Raw genomic sequence first — 15,817 nt, forward strand, 5'->3', positions numbered from 1 at the left:
AGAAATTGCATCGGAATTAAATATAAGAGACACAATGCCGACTTGAGTACAGCAAGATTGAGTCTTCCTACTGTCTATGTCTTGAGCGTTTCCTGCGTCACCAATTTTACATTCCGATGCACCTCTGCAGGTTTACTCTATCCCTTGGACCTTCCCATTGACGAAAAAACACAGAATTTGCATCAGAATTAAATATAAGAGATACAATGCCGACTTAGGTACAGTAAGACTGAGTCTTCCCACTGTCTATGTTTTGTGCGTTTCCTATGTTATCAGTTTTACATTTTGTTGCACCTCTGCAGGTTTACTGTATCCCTTGGACCTTCACAGTGACGATGAAACACAGAAATTGCATCTAAATTAAATATAAGAGACACAATGCCGACTTCAGTACAAGAAAACTGAGTCTTCTTAGGGTCTATGATTTAACCGCTTCCTGTGTCACCAGTTTTTAATTTCCGATGCACCTCTGCAGGTGTACTGTATCCCTTGGACCTTCACAGTGACGATGAAACACAGTAATTGCATCGGAATTAAATATAAGAGACACAATGCCGACTTAAGTACAGAAGGACTGAGTCTTCCTACTGTCTATGTTTTGAGCGTTTCCTGTGCCACCAGTTTTACATTCCGATGCACCTATGCAGGTCTACAGTATCCCTTGGACCTTCATAGTGACGATGAAACACAGAAATTGCATCGGAATGAAATATAAGAGACACAGTGTCGACTTAAGTACAGAAAGACTGTGTCTTCCTACTCTCTATGTTTTGAGCGTTTCCTGTGTCACCAGTTTTACATTCCGATGCACCTCTGCAGGTTTGCTGTATCCCTTGCACCTTCCCATTGACAATGAAACACAGAAATTACATCGGAATTAAATATAACAGACACAATGCCGACTTAAGTACAGGAAGACTGAGTCTTACTACTGTCTATGTTTTGAGCGTTTCCTGTGTCACCAGTTTTACATTCCGATGCTCCTCTGGAGCTTTACTGTATCCCTTTGACCTTCCCATTAACCATGAATCACAGAAATTGCATCGGAATTAAATATAAGAGACACAATGCCGACTTAAGAACAGGAAGATTGAGTCTTCCTACTGTCTATTTTTTTTCGTTTCCTGCGTCACCAGTTTTACATTCCGATGCACCTCTGCAGGTATACTGTATCCATTGGACCTACACAGTGACGATGAAACACAGAAATTGCATCGGAATGAAATATAAGAGACACAATGTCGACTTAAGTACAGGAAGAGTGTGTCTTTCTATTGTCTATGTTTTGAGCGTTTCCTGTGTCACCAGTTTTACATTCCGATGCACCTCTGCAGGTTTACTGTATCTCTTGGATCTTCCCATTGCCGATGAGTCACAGAAATTGCATCGGAATTAAATATAAGAGACACAATGCCGACTTAAGTACAGGAAGGCTGTGTCTTCCTACTGTCTATGTTTTGAACGTTTCTTGTGTCACCAGTTTTACATTCCGATGCACCTCTGCAGGTTTACTGTATCACTTGGATCTTCCCATGGACGATGAACACAGAAATTGCATCGGAATTAAATATAAGAGACACAATGCCGACTTGAGTACAGCAAGAGTGAGTCTTCCTACTGTCTATGTTTTGAGCGTTTCCTGCGTCACCATTTTACTTTCCGATGCACCTCTGCAGGTTTACTCTATCCCTTGGACATTCCCATTGACGAAAAAACACAGAATTTGCATCGGAATTAAATATAAGTGATACAATGCCGACTTAGGTACAGGAAGACTGAGTCTTGCTACTGTCTACGTTTTGAGCGTTTCCTATGTCATCAGTTTTACATTTTGTTGCACCTCTGCAGGTTTACTGTGTCCCTTGGACCTTCACAGTGACGATGAAACACAGAAATTGCATCGGAATTAAATATAAGAGACACAATGCCGACTTAGGTACAGGAAGACTGAGTCTTCCTACTGTCTATGTTTTGAGCGTTTCCTGTGTCACCAGTTTTACATTCCGATGCACATATGCATGTCTACAGTATCCGTTGAACCTTCATAGTGACGATGAAACACAGAAATTGCATCGGAATTAAATATAAGAGACACAATGCCGACTTAGGTACAGGAAGACTGAGACTTCCTACTGTCTATGCTTTGAGCGTTTCCTGTGTCATCAGTTTTACATTTTTATGCACGTCTGCAGGTTTACTGTATTCCTTGGACCTTCACAGTGACGATGAAACACAGAAATTGCATCGGAATTAAACAGAAGAGACACAATGCCGACTTAAGTACAGGAACATTGAGTCTTCCTACTGTCTATGTTTTGAGCGTTTCCTGCGTCACCAGTTTTACATTCCGATGCACCTCTGCAGGTTTACTGTATCCATTGGACCTTCCCTTTGACGACGAAGCAAAGAAATTGGATCGGTATTAAATATAAGAGGCACAACGCCGACTTAAGTACAAGATAACTGAGTCTTCTTACGGTCTATGATTTGAGCGTTTCCTGTGTCACCATTTTTACATTCCAATGCACCTCTGCAGGTTTACTATATAACTTGGACCTTCCCATTGACGAAAAAACACAGAATTTGCATCGGAACTAAATGTAAGAGATACAATGCTGACTTAGGTACAGGAAGACTGAGTCTTCCTACTGTCTAAGTTTTGAGCGTTTCCTATGTCATCAGTTTTACATTTTGTTGCACCTCTGCAGGTTTACTGCATCCCTTGGACCTTCACAGTGACGATGAAACACAGAAATTGCATCTAAATTAAATATAAGAGACACAATGCCGACTTCAGTACAAGAAAACTGAGTCTTCTTAGGGTCTATGTTTGGCCGCTTCCTCTGTCACCAGTTTTACATTCCAATGCACCTCTGCAGGTTTACTCTATCCCTTGAACTTTCCCATTGACGAAGAAGCACAGAAATTGCATCGGATTTAAATATAAGAGACACAATGCCGACTTAAGTACAGGAAGACTGAGTATTCCTACTGTCTATGTTTTGATCGTATCCTGTGTCACCAGTTTTTCATTCCGATGCACCTCTGCACGTTTACTGTATCCATGGGACCTTCCCATTGACGATGAAACACAGAAATTGAATCGGAATTAAATATAAGAGACACAATGCCGACATAAGAACAGGAATGCTGAGTATTCCTACTGTCTATGTTTTGAGCATTTCCTGAGTCTCCAGTTTTACATTCCGATGCAACCCTGCAGGATTACTGTATCCCTTGGATTTTCCAATTGACGATGAAACACAGAAATTGCATCGGAATTAAATATAAGAGACACAATGCCGACTTGAGTACAGCAAGATTGAGTCTTCCTACTGTCTATGTCTTGAGCGTTTCCTGCGTCACCAATTTTACATTCCGATGCACCTCTGCAGGTTTACTCTATCCCTTGGACCTTCCCATTGACGAAAAAACACAGAATTTGCATCAGAATTAAATATAAGAGATACAATGCCGACTTAGGTACAGTAAGACTGAGTCTTCCCACTGTCTATGTTTTGTGCGTTTCCTATGTTATCAGTTTTACATTTTGTTGCACCTCTGCAGGTTTACTGTATCCCTTGGACCTTCACAGTGACGATGAAACACAGTAATTGCATCGGAATTAAATATAAGAGACACAATGCCGACTTAAGTACAGAAGGACTGAGTCTTCCTACTGTCTATGTTTTGAGCGTTTCCTGTGCCACCAGTTTTACATTCCGATGCACCTATGCAGGTCTACAGTATCCCTTGGACCTTCATAGTGACGATGAAACACAGAAATTGCATCGGAATGAAATATAAGAGACACAGTGTCGACTTAAGTACAGAAAGACTGTGTCTTCCTACTCTCTATGTTTTGAGCGTTTCCTGTGTCACCAGTTTTACATTCCGATGCACCTCTGCAGGTTTGCTGTATCCCTTGCACCTTCCCATTGACAATGAAACACAGAAATTACATCGGAATTAAATATAACAGACACAATGCCGACTTAAGTACAGGAAGACTGAGTCTTACTACTGTCTATGTTTTGAGCGTTTCCTGTGTCACCAGTTTTACATTCCGATGCACCTCTGGAGCTTTACTGTATCCCTTTGACCTTCCCATTAACCATGAATCACAGAAATTGCATCGGAATTAAATATAAGAGACACAATGCCGACTTAAGAACAGGAAGATTGAGTCTTCCTACTGTCTATTTTTTTTTCGCTTCCTGCGTCACCAGTTTTACATTCCGATGCACCTCTGCAGGTATACTGTATCCATTGGACCTACACAGTGACGATGAAACACAGACATTGCATCGGAATGAAATATAAGAGACACAATGTCGACTTAAGTACAGGAAGAGTGTGTCTTTCTATTGTCTATGTTTTGAGCGTTTCCTGTGTCACCAGTTTTACATTCCGATGCACCTCTGCAGGTTTACTGTATCCATTGGATCTTCCCATTGACGATGAAACACAGAAATTGCATCGGAATTAAATATAAGAGACACAATGCCGACTTAGGTACAGGAAGACTGAGTCTTCCTACTGTCTATGTTTTGAGCGTTTCCTGTGTCATCAGTTTTCCATTTTGATGCACCTCTGCAGGTTTACTGTTATCCTTGGACCTTCACAGTGAGGATGAAACACAGAAATTGCTTCGGAATTAAATATAAGAGACACAATGCCGACTTAGGTACAGGATGACTGAGTCTTCCTACTGTCTATGTTTTGAGCGTTTCCTGTGTCATCAGTTTTACATTCCGATGCACCTCTGCAGGTTTACTGTATCCCTTTGACCTTCCCATTGACGATGAAACACAGAAATTGCATTGGAATTAAATATAAAAGACACAATGCCGACTTAAGTACAGGAAGACTGAGTCTTTCTACTGTCTATGTTTTGAGCGTTTCCTGTGTCACCAGTTTTACATTCCGATGCACCTCTGCAGCTTTACTGTATCCATTGGACCTTCACAGTGACGATGAAACACAGAAATTGCATCGGAATGAAATATAAGAGACACAATGCGACTTAAGTACAGCAAGAGTGTGTCTTTCAATTGTCTATGTTTTGAGCGTCTCCTGTGTCACCAGTTTTACATTCCGATGCACCTCTGCAGGTTTACTGTATCCATTGGACTTGCACAGTGACGATGAGACACAGAAATTGCATCGGAATGAAATATGAGAGACACAATGCGACTTAAGTACAGGAAGAGTGTGTCTTTCAATTGTCTATGTTTTGAGCGTCTCCTGTGTCACCAGTTTTACATTCCGATGCACCTCTGCAGGGTTACTGTATCCATTGGACCTTCCCATTGACGTTGAAACACAGAAATTGCATCTCAATTAAATATAAGAGACACAACGCCGACTTAAGTACAAGAGAACTGAGTCTTCTTACGGTCTTTGATTTGAGCGTTTCCTGAGTCCCCAGTTTTACATTCCAATTCACCTCTGCAGGTTTACTGTCTCCCTTGGACCTTCCCATTGATGAAAAAACACAGAAATTGCATCGGAATGAAATATAAGAGACACAATGCCGACTTAGGTACAGGAAGACTGAGTCTTCCAACTGTCTATGCTTTGAGCGTTTCCTGTGTCATCAGTTTTACATTTTGATGCACCTCTGCAGGTTTACTGTATTCCTTGGACCTTCACAGTGACGATGAAACACAGAAATTGCATCGGAATTAAATATAAGAGACACAATGCCGGCTTCAGTACAGGAAGACTGAGTCTTCCTACTGTCTGTGTTTTGAGCGTTTCCTGTGTCATCAGTTTTACATTCCGATGCACCTCTGCAGAATTACTGTATCCCTTGGACCTTCACAGTGACGAAGAAAAACAGAAATTGCATCGGAATTAAATATAAGAGACACAATGCCGACTTAAGTACAGGAAGACCGAGTCTTCCTACTTTCTATGTTTTGAGCGTCTCCTGTGTCACCAGTTTTACATTCCGATGCACCTCTGCAGGGTTACTGTATCCCTTGGACCTTCCCATTGACGATGAAACACAGAAATTGCATCGGAATTAAATATAAGAGACACAATGCCGACTTAAGTACAGAAGGACTGAGTCTTCCTACTGTCTATGTTTTGAGCGTTTCCTGTGTCACCAGTTTTACATCCCGATGCACCCAGGCAAGTCTACAGTATCCCTTGCACCTTCATAGTGACGATGAAACACAGAAATTCCATCGGAATTAAATATAAGAGACACAATGTCGACTTAAGTACAGAAAGACTGAGTCTTCCTACTCTCTATGTTTTGAGCGTTTGCTGTGTCACCAGTTTTACATTCCGATGCACCTCTGCAGGTTTGCTGTATCCCTTGCACCATCCCATTGACAATGAAACACAGAAATTACATCGGAATTAAATATAACAGACAGAATGCCGACTTAAGTACACGAAGACTGAGTCTTACTACTGTCTATGTTTTGAGCGTTTCCTGTGTCATCAGTTCTACATTCCGATGCACCTCTGCAGGTTTACTGTATCCCTTTGACCTTCCCATTGACGATGAAACACAGAAATTGCATTGGAATTAAATATAAAAGACACAATGCCGACTTAAGTACAGGAAGACTGAGTCTTTCTACTGTCTATGTTTTGAGCGTTTCCTGTGTCACCAGTTTTACATTCCGATGCACCTCTGCAGCTTTACTGTATCCATTGGACCTTCACAGTGACGATGAAACACAGAAATTGCATCGGAATGAAATATAAGAGACACAATGTCGACTTAAGTACAGGAAATGTGTGTCTTTCTATTGTATATGTTTGAGCGTTTCCTGTGTCACCAGTTTTACATTCCGATGCACCTCTGCAGGTTTACTGTATCCATTGGATCTTCCCATTGACGATGAAACACAGAAATTGCATCGGAATTAAATATAAGATACACAATGCCGACTTAGGTACAGGAAGACTGAGTCTTCTTACTGTCTATGTTGGAGCGTTTCCTGTGTCATCAGTTTTCCATTTTGATGCACCTCTGCAGGTTTACTGTATCCCTTGCACCTTCACAGTGACGATGAAACACAGAAATTGCATCGGAATTAAATATAAGAGACACAATGTCGACTTAAGTAGAGAAAGACTGAGTCTTCCTACTCTCTATGTTTTGAGCGTTTCCTGTGTCACCAGTTTTACATTCCGATGCACCTCTGCGGGTTTGCTGTATCCCTTGCACCTACCCATTGACAATGAAACACAGAAATTACATCCCAATTAAATATAACAGACAGAATGCCGACTTAAGTACAGGAAGACTGAGTCTTACTACTGTCTATGTTTTGAGCGTTTCCTGTGTCATCAGTTCTACATTCCGATGCACCTCTGCAGGTTTACTGTATCCCTTTGACCTTCCCATTGACGAGGAAACACAGAAATTGCATCGGAATTAAATATAGGATACACAATGCCGACTTAGGTACAGGAAGACTGAGTCTTCTTACTGTCTATGTTGGAGCGTTTCCTGTGTCATCAGTTTTCCATTTTGATGCACCTCTGCAGGTTTACTGTATCCATTGGACCTACCCATTGACGATAAAACACAGAAATTGCATCGGAATTAAATAAATAAGACACAATGCCGACTTAAGTACAGGAAGACTGAGTCTTCCTACTGTCTATGTTTTGAGCGTTTCCTGTGTCATCAGTTTTACATTCCGATGCACCTCTGCAGGTTTACTGTATCCATTGGACCTTCCCATTGACGTTGAAGCACAGAAATTGCATCGCAATTAAATATAAGAGACACAACGCCGACTTAAGTACAAGAGAACTGAGTCTTCTTACGGTCTTCGATTTGAGCGTTTCCTGAGACACCAGTTTTACATTCCAATTCACCTCTGCAGGTTTACTGTATCCCTTGGACCTTCCCATTGATGAAAAAACACAAAAATTGCATCTGAATGAAATATAAGAGACACAATGCCGACTCAGGTACAGGAAGACTGAGTCTTCCTACTGTCTATGCTTTGAGCGTTTCCTGTGTCATCAGTTTTGATGCACCTCTGCAGGTTTACTGTATTCGTTGGACCTTCACAGTGACGATGAAACACAGAAATTGCATGGGAATTAAGTATAAGAGACACAATGCCGACTTCAGTACAGGAAGACTGAATCTTCCTACTGTGTATGTTTTGAGCGTTTCCTGTGTCACCAGTTTTACATTCCGATGCACCTCTGCAGGTTTACTGTATCCCTTGGACCTTCACAGTGACGAGGAAACACAGAAATTGCATCGGATTTAAATATAAGAGACAAAATGCCGACTTAAGTACAGGAAGACTGAGTCTTCCTACTGTCTATGTTTTGAGCGTCTCCTGTGTCACCAGTTTTACATTCCGATGCACCTCTGCAGGTTTGCTGTATCCCTTGCACCTTCCCATTGACAATGAAACACAGAAATTACATCGGAATTAAATATAACAGACACAATGCCGACTTAAGTACAGGAAGACTGAGTCTTACTACTGTCTATGTTTTGAGCGTTTCCTGTGTCATCAGTTCTACATTCCGATGCACCTCTGCAGGTTTACTGTATCCCTTTGACCTTCCCATTGACGATGAATCACAGAAATTGCATCGGAATTAAATATAAGAGACACAATGCCGAATTAAGCACAAGAAGATTGAGTCTTCCTACTGTCTATTTTGGAGCGTTTCCAGTGTCTCCAGTTTTACATTCCGATGCACCTCTGCAGGTTTACTGTATCCATTGGACCTTCACAGTGACGATGAAACACAGAAATTGCATCGGAATGAAATATAAGAGACACAATGTCGACTTAAGTACAGGAAGAGTGTGACTTTCTATTGTATATGTTTTGAGCGTTTCCTGTGTCACCAGTTTTACATTCCGATGCACCTCTGCAGGTTTACTGTATCCATTGGATCTTCCCATTGACGATGAAACACAGAAATTGCATCGGAATTAAATATAAGAGACACAATGCCGACTTAGGTACAGGAAGACTGAGTCTTCCTACTGTCTATGTTTTGAGCGTTTCCTGTGTCATCAGTTTTCCATTTTGATGCACCTCTGCAGGTTTACTGTATCCCTTGGACCTTCACAGTGACGATGAAACACAGAAATTGCATCGGAATTAAATATAAGAGACACAATGTCGACTTAACTAGAGAAAGACTGAGTCTTCCTACTCTCTATGTTTTGAGCGTTTCCTGTGTCACCAGTTTTACATTCCGATGCACCTCTGCAGAATTACTGTATCCCTTGGACCTTCACAGTGACGAAGAAAAACAGAAATTGCATCGGAATTAAATATAAGAGACACAATGCCGACTTAAGTACAGGAAGACCGAGTCTTCCTACTTTCTATGTTTTGAGCGTCTCCTGTGTCACCAGTTTTACATTCCGATGCACCTCTGCAGGGTTACTGTATCCCTTGGACCTTCCCATTGACGATGAAACACAGAAATTGCATCGGAATTAAATATAAGAGACACAATGCCGACTTAAGTACAGAAGGACTGAGTCTTCCTACTGTCTATGTTTTGAGCGTTTCCTGTGTCACCAGTTTTACATCCCGATGCACCCAGGCAAGTCTACAGTATCCCTTGCACCTTCATAGTGACGATGAAACACAGAAATTCCATCGGAATTAAATATAAGAGACACAATGTCGACTTAAGTACAGAAAGACTGAGTCTTCCTACTCTCTATGTTTTGAGCGTTTCCTGTGTCACCAGTTTTACATTCCGATGCACCTCTGCAGGTTTGCTGTATCCCTTGCACCTTCCCATTGACAATGAAACACAGAAATTACATCGGAATTAAATATAACAGACAGAATGCCGACTTAAGTATACGAAGACTGAGTCTTACTACTGTCTATGTTTTGAGCGTTTCCTGTGTCATCAGTTCTACATTCCGATGCACCTCTGCAGGTTTACTGTATCCCTTTGACCTTCCCATTGACGATGAAACACAGAAATTGCATTGGAATTAAATATAAAAGACACAATGCCGACTTAAGTACAGGAAGACTGAGTCTTTCTACTGTCTATGTTTTGAGCGTTTCCTGTGTCACCAGTTTTACATTCCGATGCACCTCTGCAGCTTTACTGTATCCATTTGACCTTCACAGTGACGATGAAACACAGAAATTGCATCGGAATGAAATATAAGAGACACAATGTCGACTTAAGTACAGGAAAAGTGTGTCTTTCTATTGTATATGTTTTGAGCGTTTCCTGTGTCACCAGTTTTACATTCCGATGCACCTCTGCAGGTTTACTGTATCCATTGGATCTTCCCATTGACGATGAAACACAGAAATTGCATCGGAATTAAATATAAGATACACAATGCCGACTTAGGTACAGGAAGACTGAGTCTTCTTACTGTCTATGTTGGAGCGTTTCCTGTGTCATCAGTTTTCCATTTTGATGCACCTCTGCAGGTTTACTGTATCCCTTGCACCTTCACAGTGACGATGAAACACAGAAATTGCATCGGAATTAAATATAAGAGACACAATGTCGACTTAAGTAGAGAAAGACTGAGTCTTCCTACTCTCTATGTTTTGAGCGTTTCCTGTGTCACCAGTTTTACATTCCGATGCACCTCTGCGGGTTTGCTGTATCCCTTGCACCTACCCATTGACAATGAAACACAGAAATTACATCCCAATTAAATATAACAGACAGAATGCCGACTTAAGTACAGGAAGACTGAGTCTTACTACTGTCTATGTTTTGAGCGTTTCCTGTGTCATCAGTTCTACATTCCGATGCACCTCTGCAGGTTTACTGTATCCCTTTGACCTTCCCATTGACGAGGAAACACAGAAATTGCATCGGAATTAAATATAGGATACACAATGCCGACTTAGGTACAGGAAGACTGAGTCTTCTTACTGTCTATGTTGGAGCGTTTCCTGTGTCATCAGTTTTCCATTTTGATGCACCTCTGCAGGTTTACTGTATCCCTTGCAGCTTCACAGTGACGATGAAACACAGAAATTGCATCGGAATTAAATATAAGAGACACAATGTCGACTTAACTAGAGAAAGACTGAGTCTTCCTACTCTCTATGTTTTGAGCGTTTCCTGTGTCACCAGTTTTACATTCCGATGCACCTCTGCAGGTTTGCTGTATCCCTTGCACCTACCCATTGACAATGAAACACAGAAATTACATCCCACTTAAATATAACAGACAGAATGCCGACTTAAGTACAGGAAGACTGAGTCTTACTACTGTCTATGCTTTGAGCGTTTCCTGTGTCATCAGTTCTACATTCCGATGCACCTCTGCAGGATTACTGTATCCCTTTGACCTTCCCATTGACGATGAATCACAGAAATTGCATCGGAATTAAATATAAGAGACACAATGCCGACTTAAGTACAGGAAGATTGAGTCTTCCTACTGTCTATTTTTTTAGCGTTTCCTGCGTCACCAGTTTTACATTCCGATGCACCTCTGCAGGTTTACTGTATCCATTGGATCTTCCCATTGACGATGAAACACAGAAATTGCATCGGAGTTAAATATAAGAGACACAATGCCGACTTAGGTACAGGATGACTGAGTCTTCCTACTGTCTATGTTTTGAGCGTTTCCTGTGTCATCAGTTTTCCATTTTGATGCACATCTGCAGGTTTACTGTATCCCTTGGACCTTCACAGTGACGATGAAACACAGAAATTGCATCGGAATTACATATAAGAGACACAATGCCGACTTAAGTACAGGAAGACTGAGTCTTCCTACTGTCTATGTTTTGAGCGTTTCCTGTGTCATCAGTTTTCCATTTTGATGCACCTCTGCAGGTTTACTGTATCCCTTGGACCTTCACAGTGACGATGAAACACAGAAATTGCATCGGAATTAAATATAAGAGACACAATGCCGACTTAAGTACAGGAAGACTGAGTCTTCCTACTGTCTATGTTTTGAGCGTTTCCTGTGTCATCAGTTTTATATTCCGATGCACCTCTGCAGGTTTACTGTATCCACTGGACCTTCCCATTGGCGATGAAACACACAAATTGCATCGAAATTAAATATAAGACACACAATGCCGACTTAAGTACCGGAAGATTGAGTCTTCCTACTGTCTATGTTTTGAGCGTTTCCTGTGTCACCAGTTTTACATTCCGATGCACCTCTGCGGGTTTGCTGTATCCCTTGCACCTACCCATTGACAATGAAACACAGAAATTACATCCCAATTAAATATAACAGACAGAATGCCGACTTAAGTACAGGAAGACTGAGTCTTACTACTGTCTATGTTTTGAGCGTTTCCTGTGTCATCAGTTCTACATTCCGATGCACCTCTGCAGGTTTACTGTATCCCTTTGACCTTCCCATTGACGAGGAAACACAGAAATTGCATCGGAATTAAATATAGGATACACAATGCCGACTTAGGTACAGGAAGACTGAGTCTTCTTACTGTCTATGTTGGAGCGTTTCCTGTGTCATCAGTTTTCCATTTTGATGCACCTCTGCAGGTTTACTGTATCCCTTGCAGCTTCACAGTGACGATGAAACACAGAAATTGCATCGGAATTAAATATAAGAGACACAATGTCGACTTAACTAGAGAAAGACTGAGTCTTCCTACTCTCTATGTTTTGAGCGTTTCCTGTGTCACCAGTTTTACATTCCGATGCACCTCTGCAGGTTTGCTGTATCCCTTGCACCTACCCATTGACAATGAAACACAGAAATTACATCCCACTTAAATATAACAGACAGAATGCCGACTTAAGTACAGGAAGACTGAGTCTTACTACTGTCTATGCTTTGAGCGTTTCCTGTGTCATCAGTTCTACATTCCGATGCACCTCTGCAGGTTTACTGTATCCCTTTGACCTTCCCATTGACGATGAATCACAGAAATTGCATCGGAATTAAATATAAGAGACACAATGCCGACTTAAGTACAGGAAGATTGAGTCTTCCTACTGTCTATTTTTTTAGCGTTTCCTGCGTCACCAGTTTTACATTCCGATGCACCTCTGCAGGTTTACTGTATCCATTGGATCTTCCCATTGACGATGAAACACAGAAATTGCATCGGAGTTAAATATAAGAGACACAATGCCGACTTAGGTACAGGATGACTGAGTCTTCCTACTGTCTATGTTTTGAGCGTTTCCTGTGTCATCAGTTTTCCATTTTGATGCACCTCTGCAGGTTTACTGTATCCCTTGGACCTTCACAGTGACGATGAAACACAGAAATTGCATCGGAATTAAATATAAGAGACACAATGCCGACTTAAGTACAGGAAGACTGAGTCTTCCTACTGTCTATGTTTTGAGCGTTTCCTGTGTCATCAGTTTTATATTCCGATGCACCTCTGCAGGTTTACTGTATCCATTGGACCTTCCCATTGACGATAAAACACAGAAATGGCATCGGAATTAAATAAAAAAGACACAATGCCGACTTAAGTACAGGAAGACTGAGTCTTCCTACTGTCTATGTTTTGAGCGTTTCCTGTGTCATCAGTTTTACATTCCGATGCACCTCTGCAGGTTTACTGTATCTCTTGGATCTTCCCATTGACGATGAATCACAGAAATTGCATCGGAATTAAATATAAGAGACACAATGCCGACTTAAGTACAGGAAGATTGAGTCTTCCTACTGTCTATTTTTTTAGCGTTTCCTGCGTCACCAGTTTTACATTCCGATGCACCTCTGCAGGTTTACTGTATCCATTGGATCTTCCCATTGACGATGAAACACAGAAATTGCATCGGAGTTAAATATAAGAGACACAATGCCGACTTAGGTACAGGATGACTGAGTCTTCCTACTGTCTATGTTTTGAGCGTTTCCTGTGTCATCAGTTTTCCATTTTGATGCACATCTGCAGGTTTACTGTATCCCTTGGACCTTCACAGTGACGATGAAACACAGAAATTGCATCGGAATTACATATAAGAGACACAATGCCGACTTAAGTACAGGAAGACTGAGTCTTCCTACTGTCTATGTTTTGAGCGTTTCCTGTGTCATCAGTTTTCCATTTTGATGCACCTCTGCAGGTTTACTGTATCCCTTGGACCTTCACAGTGACGATGAAACACAGAAATTGCATCGGAATTAAATATAAGAGACACAATGCCGACTTAAGTACAGGAAGACTGAGTCTTCCTAGTGTCTATGTTTTGAGCGTTTCCTGTGTCATCAGTTTTATATTCCGATGCACCTCTGCAGGTTTACTGTATCCATTGGACCTTCCCATTGACGATAAAACACAGAAATGGCATCGGAATTAAATAAAAAAGACACAATGCCGACTTAAGTACAGGAAGACTGAGTCTTCCTACTGTCTATGTTTTGAGCGTTTCCTGTGTCATCAGTTTTACATTCCGATGCACCTCTGCAGGTTTACTGTATCCATTGGACCTTCCCATTGACATTGAAGCACAGAAATTGCATCGCAATTAAATATAAGAGACACAATGCCGACTTAAGTACAAGAGAACTGAGTCTTCTTACGGTCTTCGATTTGAGCGTTTCCTGAGACACCAGTTTTACATTCCAATTCACCTCTGCAGGTTTACTGTATCCCTTGGACCTTCCCATTGATGAAAAAACACAAAAATTGCATCTGAATGAAATATAAGAGACACAATGGCGACTCAGGTACAGGAAGACTGAGTCTTCCTACTGTCTATGCTTTGAGCGTTTCCTGTGTCATCAGTTTTGATGCACCTCTGCAGGTTTACTGTATTCGTTGGACCTTCACAGTGACGATGAAACACAGAAATTGCATGGGAATTAAGTATAAGAGACACAATGCCGACTTCAGTACAGGAAGACTGAATCTTCCTACTGTGTATGTTTTGAGCGTTTCCTGTGTCACCAGTTTTACATTCCGATGCACCTCTGCAGGTTTACTGTATCCCTTGGACCTTCACAGTGACGAAGAAACACAGAAATTGCATCGGATTTAAATATAAGATGCAAAATGCCGACTTAAGTACAGGAAGACTGAGTCTTCCTACTGTCTATGTTTTGAGCGTCTCCTGTGTCACCAGTTTTACATTCCGATGCACCTCTGCAGGTTTGCTGTATCCCTTGCACCTTCCCATTGACAATGAAACACAGAAATTACATCGGAATTAAATATAACAGACACAATGCCGACTTTAGTACAGGAAGACTGAGTCTTACTACTGTCTATGTTTTGAGCGTTTCCTGTGTCATCAGTTCTACATTCCGATGCACCTCTGCAGGTTTACTGTATCCCTTTGACCTTCCCATTGACGACACTGGGCAACAACCAAAAAAACGTCATGGGTTTCTCAGCTGATTTAGACTAATTTTGGTGTTCTGAGTCCGAATATCACATTGATTTTGCTCTATCAGGTCAACTTTTTGAGATACAGCCGTAGGCCTACATGACCATTTTTCCCTGAAATGTAAGCCTTTTTATAGGCTTCAATATGCTAATATTAGGGGTTTTAAGGGGATTATTCAGGACATATGAAAACAAAAGAAGCCTTTAAGATTGTAACAGTTAATCATTCCAATAGATGCCTTTTTTTCTTACTATAGTATAAAATTTATTCTAATTTTTATTGTCTGACAGTCAACTGCATATTTCTATTACTATTTCAGATTGATATGGCTTCTGCGCGACGTTCATGCATGAATAATCCAGACGTTTTCTGCTACATCTGCGGAGAATACACGCTTTCAGTGGACAGGAAGAACATCACTGGATTTGTGAAGAAGGCCTACCAGGCTTACTTTCAAGTCAAGCTGGGTGACCAAGATAAGCCCTGGGCACCGCACACGGTCTGCAAGAAG

The sequence above is a fragment of the Schistocerca nitens genome, chromosome 5, assembly GCF_023898315.1.
Source record: "Schistocerca nitens isolate TAMUIC-IGC-003100 chromosome 5, iqSchNite1.1, whole genome shotgun sequence".
Classification (NCBI taxonomy): Eukaryota; Metazoa; Arthropoda; class Insecta; order Orthoptera; family Acrididae; genus Schistocerca; species Schistocerca nitens.